This window comes from Tenrec ecaudatus, chromosome 9 (genome assembly GCF_050624435.1).
Source record: "Tenrec ecaudatus isolate mTenEca1 chromosome 9, mTenEca1.hap1, whole genome shotgun sequence".
In the NCBI taxonomy this organism is placed as follows: Eukaryota; Metazoa; Chordata; class Mammalia; order Afrosoricida; family Tenrecidae; genus Tenrec; species Tenrec ecaudatus.
Genome location: NC_134538.1, coordinates 11083327 through 11103049, shown reverse-complemented (window position 1 = coordinate 11103049; position 19723 = coordinate 11083327). Strand labels below are relative to the sequence as shown.

Here is a 19723-nt window from a genome sequence, read left to right as displayed (position 1 = left end):
ACAGACGCATAAGGATCCCATACGGCAGAATACTGCGCCTGTGTGTTTCTGAGCCTGTGACTCTGTATGGGAATAGAAAGCTTCATCTTTCTTGCACGTATTCACAATGCTGTCTTTGCAGTTTACAGCCCACAACATAACCCACCGCCAGGGCTCCAGAGACGTACTCACCAGCATTGAGTTGATGCCAACTCATAATGCCCTAAAGGGCAGGGCAGAACTGCCCTGTGAGTTTCCAAGGCTGCCACTGTCTACGGGAATGGAAAATCCTGTCCTCTCAAAGAGTGGTTCCTCATTTCGAACTGTGAACTTTATGGATCACAGCCCAACACATAACCACTGCACTGCCAGAGTTCGGGAAAATAACATCATACCGGGTCAGTTTGAAGATCAGCAGAAAAGAGGTAGATTCTCGATGTGATGGACTGACACACTGGCTGCAGGCTCAACAAATAATTGTGAAGCTGGCACAGGGCCAGGCAGTTGTTCTTTCTGTTGTACACAGTGTCACTGTGAGTTTGAGCCAACTTGATGGGTCCTGCCCATAGCAGAAATTCATAAGACAACGGCATTGTCCTCTGCTTTTGTTTTGCATGATTCATACTACTATTCCTTATATTTTGTACTAATTTGGGGAACATTAAAAAATTCCTATTTATAATAAAATCAATAAAAAAAGAAGTGTTGAGAATGATGTTTATCTCAACCCTTAGCATTTTAATCGAGGCTTTATACACTTCTTCAGATTAAATTGAAATGAACTCTGCATAACTTGCCCTGATATGTCACCAAATCACATCACTAATTATCTTCCATCATTCAGAAGTGAAAGGATTTCTTCCTCCTTCCCCCCAAATTTTTGTTTTAGGAATTTCCAAACAACATCAAAAAAGGTTGAACAAGGACAGCGACCAAAAGTGGTAGTTGCCGGGGTCCTCGCCGACTTTTGCGCGAGAGGCGGGCCAGCTGGCTGGTCTGGGGAAGCAGAAAAGCAGATTCGGAGATGGCCTCGCTGGACGAGGCGAGAGTGCGGCAGCTGCGCTGGAAGCAGACTGCCCTCACCAACGGCCCTTCCTGATCAGGGTGAGCGGCGTCACAGCGAGCGGGAAGTCGACCGTGTGCGATCATGGAGTTGCTGGGGCAGAATGAAGTAGACCACCGGCAGCGGAAGTTGGTCATCTTAAGCCAAGACAGGTTCTATAAGGTCCTGACTGCCGAACAGAAGGCCAAGGCCTTAAAGGGACAGTACAATTTCGACCACCCAGATGCGTTTGATAACGACTTGATGCACCAGACTCTGAAAAGCATCGTAGAGGGCAAAACCGTGAAGGTCCCCACCTATGATTTTGTGACCCGCTCCAGGTTACTGGAGACAACGGTGGTCTACCCAGCCGATGTCGTTCTCTTTGATGGCATTCTGTTCTTCTACAGCCAGGAGATACGGGACATGTTCCACCTGCGCCTCTTTGTGGACACCGACTCGGATGTGCGGCTGTCCCGACGAGTTCTTCGGGATGTGCAGCGGGGGAGAGACCTGGAGCAGATTCTGACCCAGTACACCACATTTTTCAAGCCAGCCTTTGAGGAGTTCTGCCTGCCGATGAAGAAATACGCGGATGTGATCATCCCGCAAGGGGTGGACAACATGGTTGCCATCAACCTGACTGTGCAGCACATCCAGGACATCCTGAATGGTGACATCTGCAAGTGGCACCGAGCAGGGTCCAATGGGCAGAACTGCAAGAAGACATTTTCTGACCCTGGGGACCACTCTGGGGTGCTTACCTCTGGCAAACGATCCCACTTGGAGTCCAGCAGCAGACCCCACTGAGGATCCAGAGCCTGAGGCCCCCTCAGCCTCCTGGGCAGGCCCTCCCTATAGACCTGTGAATAGCCGGGATTCAGAGATGCCTACCTGCCGTGCAAATATTGGCCACCATTTCTTCGCTACAGGGGGATGTCACCCAGAGGTGGTGGCAGGGCATCCTGGATGCACACCTACCTCCTCATGCTTATTACGGAGTTTCCACATCTCTAGGTCTCTGAGCGGTGCCCCAGAATGCATGGTTCGCCCAGTCAGCTTGCCTCCGCAAAGGAATGTAAGGCACGTGGTTTTGTACACATGGAAACAGCTGCCAGGCAGGCAGCTCCGGCAATGAGGACGAGGTGCCCCGCAAGACCCAGTGAGCGCACAAGCAGGAAGCACTGAACCCAGAGTTTGAGGAGCTACCACCCGGATGTTCTCGATTGTCTTCGGTCTAGAAGTCCAATGCGCTATCCACTACGCCACAGAGCCAGATTCGATTGTCTTCTACGCCTCACCGTGTAACCATCAGCTCGGTCTCCAGACTCCTCCAGAGGGTGAGCCAGGGCGACACAGGGCTGAGAAGCCCAACAGCCTGAGCCTAGCTGGGAGGGGCAGTGTGCGCATAAGAGAGCAGCCCTGCAAGGCCAAGGACACCTGGGCACCAGGTGCTGTCACTGGCGCAGCTTGGCCAAGGGACTGGCTAGGTAGTAGAGGTTGGAGTAAGTGCCCTGCACACATCACACCACAGTCGCGTCGCCCTTGGGTGGGGTCCTCTGATATCCTTTTCTACCCCCCACCCCCACCCCCAACACACACTCAGCCAGCCGCAAAGGCACTTTTGATCTTTCAGTTGCCAGCTCCTTACATGGTTTCTGAGCCAGCTATGTAGGAGCTGTCAAACTCATTGTGCCCTTTTGGAGCAAGAATCAAATGTTAATGCTGAAAAAAAAAAAAGGTGAACAAACCTATTGAATCATTTAACATCTGTTGATGTTCTCTCTCTCTCTCTCTCTCTCTCTCTCCATTTTGTGAGACTCTCCCTCTTATTTGCTTGGCTTTTTAAAGTTTGCTCTGTTATAATCCATTGTTGTTGTTGATTGCCATGGAGTTGATTCCCACGAACAGTGGATCTCTGTGACGGTAGAATGTCACCATAGGCCATTTAGGGCTATCATCTTTATAAAAGCAGATAGCAAATGTTATCTCTTTCTGAATCACTAGGTAGGTTCAAACTTCAAATCTATTGGTTGGCATCCAATTTTATAACCGTTTATGCCACCAGAGTGCAGTCCTTCAAGCTGCTTTATGCATTCTTCCCATCTGACTCCACAATGACAGGACATTCCCTTGCTTTGTGGCAGGAAGTGGTATCTTAGGTTCACTGTGCTTCCCTTTCTCAGTAGGGGAAAAATTACTTCAGATGTTGCCAGTGTCCTTAGCTTACTGCTACATTTAAAATGTATCTAATTGGGTAGAAAACAAAATCAAGCCCCAGTGTAACTATTCTAAAGGAATTGTGTAAGGCCAATCTGCTTGAAAATAGAATCTATGACGCTTGTGTTGATTCATTTGAAAATTGAAACAGAAATTGAGAGTTGAAAATCGAGTCTCTAAACTTTTGGAGCACAAGAACTCTGTGCTTCCACCCCTCCTCTCTCCTACTGTGCCTAGTTAACGCACAGCCATCAAGCTGGTTTCCATGACAGTAACATCTTGAGGGGTTGAGAGGCTGTGAGTCTTTGCAGGAGTAGAAGGCCTCACAGGCCTCTCTGTGGAGTGGCTGGTAAGTTTGAACCCCTTGCCTTTCAGTTAGTAGTCCAATTCTTATAAATCTTTAAGAGATAGGCTCATCTTTCTCCCCAAGCTGTCAGTGAGTTCAAACTGCTGACCTTTCAGATAACAGCCCAAAGGATAATCCCTTGCTCCACGATGGCTTGATTAATATTTGTTTAGTGACTTCAAGAACCGTACAGCTTGGTGTGTAAGTGCATGCATGTATGTGTGTGAGCTTACATCAATTGCATTGAAATAACCTAAGAAGGGGGCTGGATGTAGGTCTGTAGGTTAACAAAAAGCACATTTCATCTTGACCTCTCCACTTAAAAGGGATTGGCCTCTGTTTTTCAAGGTTATCACCCTTGTCTGAGAACTGAAGAGGTTTGAAATGCCCCTCACGAATGCAGTTGTTGACTTTCAACCAAAGTTCCTCTTTCAAGCCCCCACACTGGTTGCCCACCCTTCCTAGGGATGAGTGGTGGATTTGCACAACTTCTGCTTCAGTGGCTGACATGATTGGAGCAGACTGGAGCACTCCAGGCAGGCCTCCCAGCCACATGCCCGGCCTAACTTATGTAAACATTGTCCTGATGACAGCCTTCTCCTACCCCATCTGCAGCTGCGAGGGGATCCATTATTTTTCTAGTCCTGGGGGAAGGAAAAGGTCCCGAGCATCATTACTCCTAGGCAAATGTAAGTGACTCTGCCGCATACCTTAATTTGCTTGCTATAATTATAGGTCTCTCACCCGCTTTGTTATTTCTGAACCCCCCCCTTTTTTGTTCTTATCCATAATAAATGGAGTCCATGAAACATGCCACTGTAATATTTGGATATTATGAAAATGCTAATCATAACAAGGTAGCGTCAGCAACATCCTGGCTTTATCAGCTGGTCAGATGCTCTATTAGGCAGCCAGGGAGGAGTTCAAGCAAATTGGTTATGTTAATGTCCTGTAGTACTTGGGAAAGACGAGGACTTGGCAATTAATTTTTTCCAAGCTGCAGGCCGACAGGCAAATTTATATTCCTCCCTCTCCGTGGGATCAAGCTAAGAGGAGGTGAGGTAGAAAAGTGAGCTTCAAGTAGCTTTCCAGGATCTAATTGAACGGTGCTAAATAAAGCCTGGAGAGGGTAGGGGAGAGGGGAGAAGGGGCACCCAACAATGGGTGAACACTGCTCTTCCCCATTCATTCTGCTGACAGGGCTTTTGCAACTTAAACCTGTTTTATTAATTATGTTTGACATTTCCTTAATTAGTTTCATTTACATCCCATCAGCCCCTACCAGACGATTGCTCCATATATCATTTTACTAGAGGAGCATGATGCCTACAGAATTCTAACAACAACAGAACATTTTATGTCACTTATATAAACTCAGTGGACAGCCCTTTTCATTTACATTGTTTATTTAGGGGGGAGGGGCTGCCTTGGGTCATCCTTTCTGAAGTTTTAAGATGTCCCAACGTATTTATAAGGCAAACGATGCTCAGGTACTCAAATTGCATACTCAGATCTGCAAGTAGATTGACCAGCTATAGGGTTTACCGAATTTAAAAAGAATTTGTCAGCAAAAAATAGAGATAAGCCTGAAAAAATATGGTAGGCTCGGAAACCTATTCATTTTTGCCTCGATTCTTGAGACATAATGACTCTGCTCCTACCTAGTGGTTCCTTGTCTACCAACTCAGATATAGGAAGGCCAGGCAAACTAACGCCTTGAGTACAAGGCTACCTAAATTTAAATCACTTGAGGGAGAGGAATAATGAATGAACAAATGATTGAACTCTCATTAGAAAGTTCAAGTCCTGATCTTATCTCTGAGCAAATTCACCTTTTGACTGTGAATCATCAACCCTTCTGTACACCCCCACCTGCCCCCCACCAACCCGGCCCTCCCATAGAGTATCTAATGATATAAAACAGGTATTTGAAAACATGGAGGATTAGGCATGTATAAAGTATTATTATTCAAATAACCATTCTTCACATCATATATCTGTTACAGAAGACCATGGCTCAATGTACATGGCAACTGTTATCGCTGACCTCTGTCTGTTGTAGTGGGCCTTAGTGGGGTTCCAGGTTCCTGGTAACTGTGAGTCTGTGCTTTCAGTTCCTGAGTTCTAGCGGGGCAGTTCCTGGCAGAGAGCCTTGAAGTTTCTATCTCATCCTCTCAATCTGAGGTCCTGGCTCATAGATCTTGACCTTGTGGCTCAAGTAGGTAAATGCCACCTTCTCATGATTCATTGCCATGATTAAGTGTCCCGAGTTTAATTGTATGCCTACAAAGCCTTAGTATACCATTCTGGTTCTTACACTTCCCAGTTGTCCTCTTGGAGTTGGATCACTTGGATCAAACTTTCCAAGCTCCCTTGGCTGGTTGTAGAGTGACATTTAGATAAAATACAAGTTCACAATCAATATGCAATGATTAGAGGCACCTGATCTTTGTCACATAGATAAAGATTAAAAGACTGGATTGCTAATGAATCCTACCACTATGAACCAACATTTAGAGTCCTGGCAGTTATGGTAGTTATTGGTCTTGCAGTACACTCTTGAGCAATGCCAGTTGGAGTCTGCACAGTGTTGCTCCTCTGAGCACATGCGGTGTGTTTTCAAAGTGCTAAGCTGAGTTTCAGGGACATGGTTAAGAGTTGATACAACCTTTGATTAGTGAGCACATGATTTTGGGTAAATGATAACATCGAATTGGGTTAATTCTTAACCATTTCATAATCATTGAAAAGCCAGCATCACCACACAATGATGTATTGACTATATTAGCTTTTACATGAACAGGTTCCTCCTATAACTTGTGAACGTTCCTCTTTCCTTCTGCGTCAGTGTGTCCCGATGTGGGTGATACAGTCCTCAGGCGGCATTTGGATAATCCAAGGGCTACAAAAGCAGATGCCCCCACTTTATCCTGGAATATAAGTTATAGTTAAAGTTTTTAATTACTTTGCTGGGGGGCACTAGTATTCTTTTTCCTGCATAAGGTCAAATAAGTTTATACCTCACCCATTTTAGAGAAAAATAAAATCTCAACCTGCAGGTGCTTTGCTCCGTGTGTCAGCAAACTTAGTCTCCTTGATTAAATGCATGGAGTCCCTCCCCCCTCCACAGGTGAGCCTCCTGCACAAGTATACTCTGCTTTATTCACTCTGTGTGTAAGTCGTCATCCAACCTCCATCCAGTGCTGCTCTCTCTCCTGCTGTTTGCTGCTGCTGTCTCTTTGCCATTGCTCCGATGTCACCATTTTCTGTCTTCTGGATCTAAGAAGTTCAAGACCTAAAGGACATACTGAACTCCTGGTTCCTTTTTTCCTGATGATAGTAAGGTGCCCCTGCTGCTGCTGAAATGGTTCATTTTATAAATCAGTAGTATGACAAAACTGACCAATCCCCACATTTTAGTTCCAAATTTTACCATCACAATGACCTCTTTTAATCACCACTCCTAACTGAATCATATAATCCTATCAGTATCCCCTCCCCCCATGCCCTCCCTGAAATTACGTTATCCAGACCCATCGGGGAAAAGCTGTTTGATTAGAATAGGCTAGAATAGGCCTACCAATATATGACTATATCACATTAGAAAAAGGGAAATAGAAAAGCAACTGGCCTATAACCTCTGCTAATTTCCATTGTGTTTTCAGCTATGGAATTCTTTTTTTTTCAGCTATGGAATTCTTAAACAAGTCATTGATATCTGTTTTCCACTGTTTTATTCGCCCATGACATTTCACAACTTATTATTATTATTATTGTAAACCCCACAACTTACAATTGCTCAGCAAGCATTGCTGTTTTTTTCAAGTATTATTTACATAGAGGAACAGAAGAGCAGATAACTTCTCATGAGTATTTAGGATGTGCTAGGCCCTGTTCTAAGAGTTGCACTTGTTGGATGCTTCAATCACGTCTCCCCATTGGAGCGGGAGCTATAATACCCAATTCACAAAATTAAAGCAAGAGGGCTTTGGTGACTGATAAAGGTCCTATGACCAAGAAGTGATAGGACCACAATTCCATATCAGGCAGAATGCCTGAAGTCTTCAAAAGCACAGCATACCTCAAAAATGGGAGGAATGTACCACCAAAGCCCTGGTGGGTGAGTCCTGGGACAGAAGTTCAAGTGCTCTGTATACATTCCAGCTTATGGTCATGCATCCCGACCTCCCTAAATCGTGAGATGCGTTTCACACTCAATCAGTCCTTATATCATCTTGTTTACTCAGCTGGTATTGCTCTTTCTGTATTTCCGAGGCCAGCAAGAAGGCAGGGAGAGGCAAGCTGTTGATTTGAAACCATCAAACACGTTCGCATGTGTGAGGAAATGCATTAATAAATGTAAGTATAAGTAAATATCAGTACATATTCTGAATATAAAAGTCTTCCATTACCCAAAGCAAGAGTTCTTGAGTTTATTCTTTATGCTCAACTTGCTCCACTGGCAATGAGCGTATGTTTGCTATTGACATCGTCTTCATCCAGGTGCTCTCTGTGTTCTGAATGGGTCACAGAAGACAGTTTTTGTTCCATTCTTCCCAGCTCAATCATTCTATTTTACATTTGCATGGCACTCTCAGGAGATCTCTAACTAAATAGAGAGAGTACTTTTGAAAAAGGTCCTTACACCCCCAGTGGTAGGACAGAGGCCAGTGAGAAAACCGCACGGGACGTGAAAAATACAGTGGACGTCATAATACTCAGGGCATTTGAGACCTTTCCATAGGGGAGTGGTAATGACCTTGAACATTCTACTTCTAAACTAGATAATTATACTCTGTCTTTAAACATTCCCCCTGAACGCTTAGTGACCTAAGCTCATCGTAGAACGTCGGAAACTATCTTTTATTGTCCAGTCCATACTTGAAAGTGACCTTAGTTGAGGACCTGAATGAAGTGAGGCTGCTATCTGTCTTGCGATGCTTCAGCAATGGGGCTGAAAATAGCACCGGAACGTTCACAACCTGCATAATTGCATTCTGGACAATCGTACCACTTCAGGTCCATACAAAGCACACTCACCCCACCCTTCCCATTGCATTAGAAAATAAGCTCTGGGGATTTTATTTGTGGTGAATCTTGAAAGGTTCATGAACACCATTCACTAGTAGTTATTTAGCAGTTAGTATGCTCTGACACCCTCTTGGATAAGACAGTCTAGGGGTGAAGAGAGCTACATCCCCTCTGCTATGGATTTCATATTCTTTGGGGTAAGGCAGATACAAAATAGCACGACTTAAAAAATGGTATATTGAAAGCAATCAGTCCAGGGAAGAGGGGAGTTACATGAGTCAGAGTGGTCAGGGTCGGCAGAGGGGATAAGGAAAATCAAACCCTGGTGAGATCAGAGTGGGGAGCATTCAAGACTGGGGGACATCGACCTTCAGCATTAGAGAGATTAACCGGTTCAAGGGAAAAAGTCAACGGAGCTCAGATGACTTTATGGTTTGTACTAGTCTACTCACCTAAATGTTAGTGATTGCAAACTACCAGCAATATCTAATAAGAATATCTCAGCAGTCCGCTTCTGTCGTAATTACAGCTGAGAAAATCCTATGACCTAGTTCACCTGTGTAACACATGGGGTGGCTGTGAGTCAGAAGCGACTTGTCAGTAATGGGAACATTCTGACTTTTGGTAAGATGGAAGTTATGATCATGAAACATCAGCATATTGACTCAATTTTGAGCCAAGAGGAGATCTGTTGTATTCCTAAACAATTAAAAATATCAACATCAAAAGGAATTTAAATTAAAAATAATCGCAATGTTAATGAGCATTTAATGAAAATGCATTTTTAATTTTTGGGTGGTTTAAGTTTCAAATTGTATAAATAAATGACCAAAAATAAAGACTTGGTTGAAGTATATAGGGATGTCTGGTGAGCTTATTAAAATGGCTTCTTCAAAGAGCTTATAATCGGGTTAGAATGAAAAGAATTTGAAGGCATAGTCCAAGTAAAAATTGATAACATGTACCGTATTTAACTTCTCTTTTCTAATACAAGATGGCACTTCTGTAATTGATGGGATGTAACTCAGAAAGCGATGAAAAGAAGGTGCTCACATTTTCCAAGAGCCTCTGACATCTCCCTGTGAGTGTATTTGATTTTTATTTGTTTTCCCTTCCCTGAGCCACGTCCTCAGCATCACTGAGAGTTCTGTGACCTGTGACCCTCAGCATGGGAAACTCACTCCCTGACTCGGAAATCAGCTGAGACCCCAAAGAGGCAGTGCAAATACAATGAACAATTAACAGCTTGTTCTCTTTTCTATAAAACACTGCAAGAAGTTATGCAAGGCTGAAAGAGACCTGAAATATCATGTGGTAAAAAAATCAAATACTTTGCTGTCACATGCTGTCACATACTGTCGGGGAGTCATGTGCTATGGCCATAGTCAAGTTGAATCCGATGAAAAGATCAGCAAACAAGGCAGGTTTAGGGATATTTGACCTCATCAGTGCTGTGCCTGGAAGTACCTGTCAGTGTTTCGGTTGTCCTACGCTATGACACCGTTGCTTATGCAGCTTGCCAATGGACATGCCTGATGACATATTGGGAGGAAACCACAGATTGATGTGTTCAGGTTTCTATTTTCAAATACTGTTCAGGGCTGCTAAGACGGAGCTTAAATTTAATTCCAATTACCAGTTCCACAGACAATGAATTATTCAAGATAAACTGCCCAGTTATACTGAAGTCCGTGTATAATATGCATATGGTTGCCTCTACCTACACATATATGGACTGGGCTGGAGGAATTACATTAGCTTCCCATTAGTTTATTATAATAGTGCTCAAGAATTTCAAAGAGGCAAATCAGTATTTGCTCCACAGCTCCAAACAGACATATGCCCATTTAAAAATGTACGCAGGCTAAACAAACCAAATTAAACATGGATGTTTATCATCGAAGTCAGAAAAAGGCATCCCATGTAAGGGGTGTACATATGTGTCTGTGTGTGCGTGTGTGTGTATACGCATGCGCATTCAGGAAGGGAACAGAGTAAATAGAATAATAGAGACTAATTTTTGTTTGAATTTTTAACCACTCTGAGTAGTGACTGGAGTGAGTAGTGATGTCCCAGTGTTTATTTGTTCATTGCTTTCAAGTCAGCTATGAGCCTTGGCAACTTGGTGCGTAACATCCTAAATGTTGCTGGGTCCTACTTCATCTCAGGGTGATTGTCAAGTGTGAGTCTATCATGGTGGCGATGTGTCATTTGACTGTCCAACAGCCCAAGGGGCTCTTCTTCCAACACTGTATCAGACAAAGTTTGGTTGCTATCCCATAAAGGTTTCATTGGCTGATTTCCAGAAGTAGACTTCCAGGTCTTTCTTCCTTGTCTATCTTGGTCTATAAACTCTGAGTAACCACCAAGATGACCCTAGAATGGTGGTTTAGTTTCCATCAGGAGCAAAATGCAATCCATCAATATATGACAAACTAGCACATGTGTGGTGGCCGTGTTAGCCAGCTTTCAGAGGAAACAGTGTCCCATTTTACTAGTGTTCAAATGGAGAATATATATACTTCGTTTTCACTCTCTCCGTCCCAAGAATTTTCATATATTTGCCTTGGGCAAAACTGATTTTTTGGTCCTTGTTTAGAGTTTTCACATAGAAAAAAAAATCTTGCAGCATGGTAACGTGACAGTTTCCCCATCTGTGAGAAATTACTTTAAAAACAATTTTGCAAATCCAAAAATTTGTTACCGTTTTTAACAAACCCTCACATTTTTAAAAAATTCACTTTCCGTGAACTTTAAAGTATAGAGAGAAAATTGTAGAGGTCATCAGTGTACATGAAGATAAATTTTCTTAGCACACCTGTGTACCCAGTAAAGTAGAGGGACAATGCAAACAAGGAAGGCCTTGGACAGATGGACGGACACAATGGCTGCAACAATGGGCTCAAACACAAGAACAATGTGTGGTTGGTGCAGGACCCAGCAAGGTTTTGTTCTACTGCCTGAGCCGGACCCGATTTGACGGCACCTAACAACACCCGGAACCAGTAAGTCCAGCTCATACTTTCATGGTCCTAAGATCTATCACAGTCTTTCTTGACTTTGAGAATTCCAATTTTGCATATTAGAATCTTATCTGGATTATTATCATTTATCTTATGAATTATTTGATTACAATTTCAATGTATATAATAATATAGAGCTGCTCTGATTTTCTCTTATTGTTTTTGTGTTAGTTTAAAGGGGCTTTACTCATACTTGGAACATTTCCTCTCAATTTTTATGTTTATTGACATAAAATTGAGTGCATATTATTCTGTTAACTTTTATCCTTGTCAGATCTGTAGTGTTTTCCACTTTTTATTTCTCCTTCTTAACATGTCATGTCATTGCTATTGTGAACTACTGTCCAACCAGTGTACACAGTAACAACATGTTTAATGCACACAAAGTGCCTGGTCCTCTGCTCACAGTTATTGTTACGTTTGAACCCTTTGCTGCAGTCACTGTGTCATTCATTCATTCCCCTTTTTTATTGCTCCTCCACTGGAACAACATGATGTCCTTCTCTAGAACATCGTCTCCCAAGACTATGTCCAAAGTACATAAATTGACGCCACGACGTCTTCACGTCTAAAGAGAATTCCGTCTGTACTTCTTCCCAAAGAGATTTTTTGTTCTGACCATAAAACTTTTGGAATGCTCAATATTCTTGGCTGCCACCATAAGAAAAGCATCAAGTTCTCACCAGTCTTTCTTATTCATTGGCCAGTTTTGTCATTCATACGAGGCAATTGAAAATATCACGGGCTGGATCAGGTGCACTTTAGTCTTCAAAGTGATATATTTGTTTTGTAACACCTTTTTTGTTTTGCTTTTAACACTTTTAGAAGTCTTCTTTAGCAGATTTGCTCAATGCACTACATTGTTTGATTTGTTGATTGTTCCTTCCTTGGGCACTGATAGGAACATGAAGTACACGGCACCTTCTACCTTTTCTCCATATATCATACTGTTTGATGGTCCAATTGTGATGGTTGCTGATTTCATTGAGGTGCAATCCATCCTTAAGACTATTATCTTTCATTTCATTATTATTTTCAAATAACCAACATTTGCTTTTTTGATATTATCTGCTTTACACATTTACCCCCTTTTATTCTATCCTTTCAACTCTTTTCCTTTAGGAACTACAATTTATTAATCGTATCAAATAAAGGAGTTCTATCTTTTAAAGCTGTATACTTGGATGATTGAATTTTAGCCTTTGGTGATTTTAGAGATTGGGGGTGTTGGGAGAGTCTTCAGATGATGAGTTTTCATTGCAGGTGGACACCTCTTTTTCTTGTCCAGGTAGATAGTTTCGTTCTGTGGTACATGAGGTTCTTATGGGTTGGGTCCAGTTCAAAGGTGACTAACAACAACAACAACAGCAACAGAAATTGATTATATAATTAGAGTGAGAGTGTAAACTCTCTTGAGATGAGGTTAAATTTTCATAAAGCCTTCGTCTACATCTGGTCTTTGTGTATTCATGGAAAATAATGTACTATGACTGCTACTGCTCTAAACTTCGTATATGTGTGACACATGTCTTTCATGAACGTGGAAATTGTTGGCAATAATCTCCTCAGATTTTTTTCTGCCACATTTACTCTTTGTTTCCTGTGTTCGTCTGCGTAGACTAGAGAAAACAAATCCGTAGAAACTCATATGTGAATACGAGAAAGTTTTATATAAAGGGTGATTGTTCATTAAGAAAGCATCTCAATCCAGTCCAAGCCCTTAAGTCCGATATGAACCCATATGTTCAATATCAATCTATAAAGTCCTCTTCAGACTCATGAAACACATGCAATGACGCTGAATGCAGGATGATCACAGGCCAGTGGGTAGAAAGTCTTTGGATACAGTGGTGTTGTAAGCATCTCAATGCTGGCAGGGGTCTCTACGTGGCTTCTCTGGCTTCAGAGGTCTGATAGGTTCACGTGGCTTCTCCAGCTCAGGGCACCAGGTATTTCCATGTGTCTTGTCAGCTGCAAAGACTCCCAGGGAGTGAGCAGAGAGAGAAAATAAAATCTCTTGCCTTCAAGAAGGAATACAGGATTTCCCAGCATTCTCAGGAGAAGGCCATGCCCACCCGGAGACCTCATTTCTTGTATCTTGATTGACAGGCCAGACTCCATGCCTTCATTCATCATCCTCTCAAATTGACACCAGATTATGTAACTACCACACTTCTTCGTCTCTGTTTGGATTTTGAATTACAGGTAGATTGTACCTTTTTCCCTACATCTAGTTTAAGTCTTGTACTTCTTCCTCTCACCCTCATTTCCTATTCTATTTACTCTCCATGCTTCAGTAAGGATAATTTTTTTTCTACTAACATGGATATTCTTTTTAATTGGGTCCAATCTACTGTTAAACATGTCTATTGAGTTCTAAAGCTTAGAAAAGATGTATTTCCCAGCTCCAAGTTTCCATTAAAAATACATTCTAATGATGTATAATGTCTCAAATCTATCTATTTTGCTGTAAAATATTCAGTTATTTTAAAGCCTGTAGCTAATACCTTCAAAAAATGAACGACTTGAGTCTTTTTCTAAAGAAGCCCTGACTGGTATGTCTGCAATGCTAACTGCAAGGTCAAGAGTTCAAATCGACTAACTGTTCCAGGAGAGAAAGATGAGGATCCCATAGAGTTTACAATCTCAATAAACCTCTATAGGGTCACTGTGAGTCAGTATCGACTTGATGACAGTGGATGGAGTTTTCTTTGTATTATTTTATTCTTACATGTATTTCTTGGTACGCATGGTTAATGTTTACTAAATTCAAGGTTTGTGTACATCACAATGTAGAAATTATGGGTGTTCTCTCCTTCATCCAATTAGTGCCTGTTCTCTTTTCTGGCGGACAGTTACCCAAGGGCTAATCAGGGACTAAGCAGCATGAATCCAGGTTTAATTTTATTGAAAGACTTGTTCTACTTCTGGGTCGCCACCATTGAACGTAGGTCTTTGCTGTTTCTGGTTGAAAGCCTGATGTGGTGTTGAGGGTAAACATGGACTCAAATCTTTGTTTTCCCAATAGTGTAAAAAACGTCTGCTCACCTTTTCAACCAATTTTTTCCTGGTTCCTTTTCATCTCACCTTGTGTAACTTTAGAACTGCCAAATGTTTCATGGGAAAAATTGCATCAGAATATTAGCTCTCTTAAGTGCACCTGCATTTCCTCCGGTGTTATAGTGAAGTCTAAAGACCTTGACAAGCCCAAACTTGAGCTGTGGTCGCCGGTCTTTGAGGAGTGGTTCACTAGCTAGACCCACAGCCTCTTCTCTCTCATAGCAGGAGAAGCAGGATGCACAATATTGGGCTGATGAAAGGGAATTCTGTGTTTCTTCAAAACCTTTCCCCTCTAGAACTAGCTGCCGTGGAGCCTTTGATATCTTCAAGCAGAATATTTTTGGTATTTTCTATAGACTTACTAATTTTTCTTAATAGGAGTGATAATCTGCCTCGAGCTACATCACTATAGCTAGAAGCACAAGCCTTCAAAGCTTTCATTTTTAGATTAAGAAGTATTTCATTCTTATTTCCAGCAACTGTCACCGTATAATAAAATTCATGTATTGTGTTTTCTTTGCTTCTTAAATTACCTAAGGGAAGAAAAATGCCTGATAGGAAATTTGATAATGTATCAGTGGGGACAAAAAAGGGAGGGCAGTAATATGAATATAATTTTACACATTTCAAAATCTTTTAAAATATTCTTCAACAAATACACGTCAGCATTTTGAGTTTTGAAAAAATTGCACACATTTTACACTAATACTAAGCTAGTCCCAAACACAAAACATTAAAAATGAGTAGATTTTTCCCTTTGGGTTTTGGAGACCTCTCAGTACATATAATGTCATGACATGCTGACTGACAGACTATGTGATGGATTGTCATTCATGACAGAATGACTTCAATTAAATTGATAACAAGATGACAAGTTCATGTAGCTGGTCTCCTACTTAGTCTAGCTGTTTTTCCCCATAGCATCACTAACTTTAAAAGGCCATACTCTTGGTTATTTTATAAGGAATATTTCCTCATATTTATTTCCTTTATCAACTTAGTGCTCATTAAAACTATGGATAAAATATAAGCCCTGAAATCACTTTATGAAGAGGACTTTCTATGACGGTACCATATTATTTGTACACACACACACATACACACCATCTCCCTCTCACTCTCCCTCTCTCTCTAAAATGATGAATTCCAGTAAGGGAATGGTCAAAGTTTCTAAACATATGTTGGACTTTAATACAGTTTGTTGTCCGTCAAACCCTGTCTATTTTATTTCTCATCATATAATAATATATTCCTGATACACCACATCTTGTGCCGACATTTCCCTAATCTTAGAGTCATTAGCAGTCAATTGAATTCTTACCTAGCTCTGTTTGTCATCTGCATGGATTATCGTTTTGTGATCATTCCTCTTGGGATTGGTTTTCTCCATACTATGGATTTAATTGTGTTCTCTCCAAATACATTTTGAAGACCTAAGGCCTGGCATCTGTGAATGTGACTGTTTAGAAGAAGAGTATTTGAAGTTATTCATGGTTATCCTGAGGTCCTATTGAAACAAGGTGTTATCACAGTCCCATCAGAAGGGTCTACTTATAAAAGTGACGAGATGCAGCCCATGACACAGACAGTTATGTGAAGATGCATCTACAAGCCAAGGACCTGGGATTCCCAGAAGCTGGGAGACACAAGAGAAGACTTTACATTTGAGACTTCAGAGGGGCCATTGTTGGGCGAAATCAGAGGTGTCAAAGTCAATTAAAATGTGGGCCATTTGGTGAAACAGGCAAGATTAATGTGGGCCACATCACCTTTACAAATTTTGTTAAATTTATATTTTGAAGTAAGGATTCAGGAATATGGATAGGATAATTAAGACACTATATCATTGATTTTATTTAAACATTTATTTAATTTCATGTATTTATAAAACTAAAATTATTCTTTTTTTCCTGAAACTTGCCAGCGCTTTCTTCCTACCAGTTTTCACTTACCTCTTTTGCTGTGACTGGAAAATATAACAAAGTAACTAATAAAAACACAAAATGTTGGACAGCTGACAATCATGATGCACAATTGTAATGGCTTCCTTCTACAAACTAGAGCTGCCGCTAAGTATGATTCATAACAGCACAACCCAGAGTGCTCTTTTTAACCTTTTCGCTATTGGGATCTGTTTACATTACGTGACACTGAAAGTGGCAGACATATCACTTCCAAACGTCACCTGAATGGAGTCAGAGCATTTAGACATATCCACAGGCGCCCAGGAAAGGCTCTGGGTCACATGTATGTGCATCTTCAGTAGTTAAAGGCTTAACGAGGGAATTGGGTGTATGGTATTACCTCTATCTCCCCTCAGCGCTATTTTCTTCATAACAAATGTTTCTATTTCCATTTTATTTCGGAGCATCATAGGTCGAAAAAATTACCTCAGGGGCCGCATGTGGCTTGCGGGCCACCAGTTTGACACCCCTGGGCTAACCCATTGATTTGGAATTTCAGCTTCCAGAATTGTGAGATGATACATTTATATTTAACCTTATGGAAATAGTACTCTTCACATGAGCTAGTTTAGGTTTTCTTTAAACATTTTATTAGGGGCTCATACAACTCTTATCACAATCCATACATACATCAATTGTGTAAAGCACATTTGTACATTCATTGCCCTCATCATTTTCAAAGCATTTGCTCTCCACTTAAGCCCTTTGCATCAGGTCCTCTTTTTCCCTCCCTCCCCACTCCCCCATCCCTCATGAGCCCTTGATGATTCATAAATTATTATTTTGTCATATCTTGCCCTGTCCGATGTCTCCCTTCAACCCCTTTTCTGTTGTCCATTCCCCAGGGAGGAGGTCACATGTAGATCCTTATAATCAGCTCTCTCTTCCCAACCCACTGTCCCTCTACCCTCCCAGTATCGCCACTCACAGCCCTGGTCCTGAAGGGATCATCCGCACTGGATTCCCTGTGTTTCCAGCTCTGATCTGCACCAGTGTACATCCTCTGCTCTATCTAGACTTGCAAGGTAGAATTCGAATCAAGATAATGGTGCTACATCGCACCCTGACTGACTCTTCTCCTCCCCTAGATACCTCTGCAAGGGGATCTCCAGTGGCCGACAAATGGGCTTTGGATCTCCACTCTGCACTTCCCCCTTCATTCACTATGGTAAGATTTTTTTGTACCTTATCCCTTCAACACCTCGTGATCACACAGGCTGGTGTGCTTCTTCCATGTTGGCTTTGTTGCTTCTGAGCTAGATGGCCACTTGTTCACCTTCAAGCCTTTAAGACCCCAGAAACTATCTCTTTTGATAGCCGGGCACCATCAGCTTTCTTCACCACATTTGCTTACGCACCCATTTGTCCTCAGCGATCCTATCATGGAGGTGTGCAGCCAATGATATGATATTTTTTGTTCTTTGATGCCTGATAAACTGATCCCTTCAGAACTACGTGATCACACAGGCTGGTGTGTTCTTCCATGTGGGCTGATACGGAGCATAAGGATTTAGATGCATATGATTGAGGAGATGCTCTTTAAGGAAAATAAAAAGTCTATAAAGCAGAAAGTGAATCAAAAGAAGAAAAGGCAAAGAACAAACAAATGGTCTGAAGTAAACCTTTGTCTCAGCCCAATTTGCTGACTGAGCTCTCTGGAGGGATGAGCCTGAGTTTGTCTTCCATCATTCGGTCAGGGTCTATGAGGCAGTGAGAAAACAGCTTTCCTGGTAGGACCCCCAAACAGAGTCTTCTCTGTGGACCAGATAGGGGGAAATTATATAGAGATCATTATATACAAGTTATAAAATCTCTCCATTTAAAGTTGTTCCCATTAGAATAAATCAGAGAGTTGACATGTTATAGGGCCACGTGTCCCAAGCAAGCACACTCTAGTTCACTCATCAAACTCCAAATGTGTATCATTATGCCCCTCACTTATTCTACTGTTTACAAATCTCATTTAGGACTGGCTGTGTGTTGTTGTTATTTCCGTCCCGCCCAACTCCCCCCCCCCCCGCCCAGATTCAGAGATTATAGCCAGCTTTGAATAAAGCAAAGTCCACATCAAAGGACCTTCTTCTCCGGAGCTTTCACTAAATGTGTGGGAACTTCACCTGTCTTTGTTTTTCTCCACAAGGTCTGGGGAATGGAAAACTCGCTCTCCCTAGCTGATTTTATGGGAGAGTCCTTCCCATCCATCTCATTCCACATGCTCCTACATCTCCAAGAGAAGGTTTTCACTGTGCTCTTACTCCACTCAGTGACTCCATTCTCCAGATGTTTTCTAGGATTTGGTTAATTCAACAAAAATAATATAAACTTTTGCTTCATGGTGAGTTGTGTCTATTGATGAACTGTCTGAGTGATGCTGTGAGGTTGTATACTTTGCTTTTCTGTTCACCTGGATGTTTCCAGTTCCTAGAGAAATGTTGGTGACTAAAGCACCTTAGTGGCAGAGAGGTAGATATTGAGCTGTTAACCACAAGGTCAGCAGTTCAAACCCAGCAGTTACACCACAGAAAAAAAGAGTTTGTAGTCCCAGAAACCTTATATAGGGTTCTAGGATTTGGCATCAACCTCACATCAGTGGGCTTGTTTTGTTTTCTTGAGGTGATTGAGAAGTTTGCTATGTAAGTAACTGAGGGAGAAAATATGATCCACTGCTGATTTTTGCTTTTATTTGGCTTATGTTTTGGGGTTAAGTAAAAAATCTTTAGGTTGTAGCCTGCATCTCTACTCTGTTTTCTTCTCCTAAGCATTGTCCACAAAATTGGCTTTAATCATTACTGATTTTGATGAATGGAATTCACCTTCTTAAGCTGGGTAATCTACATTGCAGTCTCTACGGATATCATTTCAAAGTGCTATAATGCATGGGTACTTTTAGTGAAAGGAACGCCATCCAGATAAATCCTTATTACCCGCTGTTGCTATTTGTCCAATTAAAAATGAAACATTTCCTAATGTAGAGATGCAAGAGACTACAGAAAGGAAGACGCTTTGGCGTGTTCCCACTCCTAACCTGCAGAATGGACACACAACTGTGACCAAAGGA

The 19723-nt window shown here is 41.8% G+C and overlaps 1 pseudogene; it reads left to right on the top strand.

Moving 5' to 3' along the window:
• Window positions 1-259: 259 nt before the first annotated feature.
• LOC142457081 (uridine-cytidine kinase 1 pseudogene) lies at window positions 260-1872 on the top strand (annotated as a pseudogene).
• Window positions 1873-19723: the final 17851 nt, after the last annotated feature.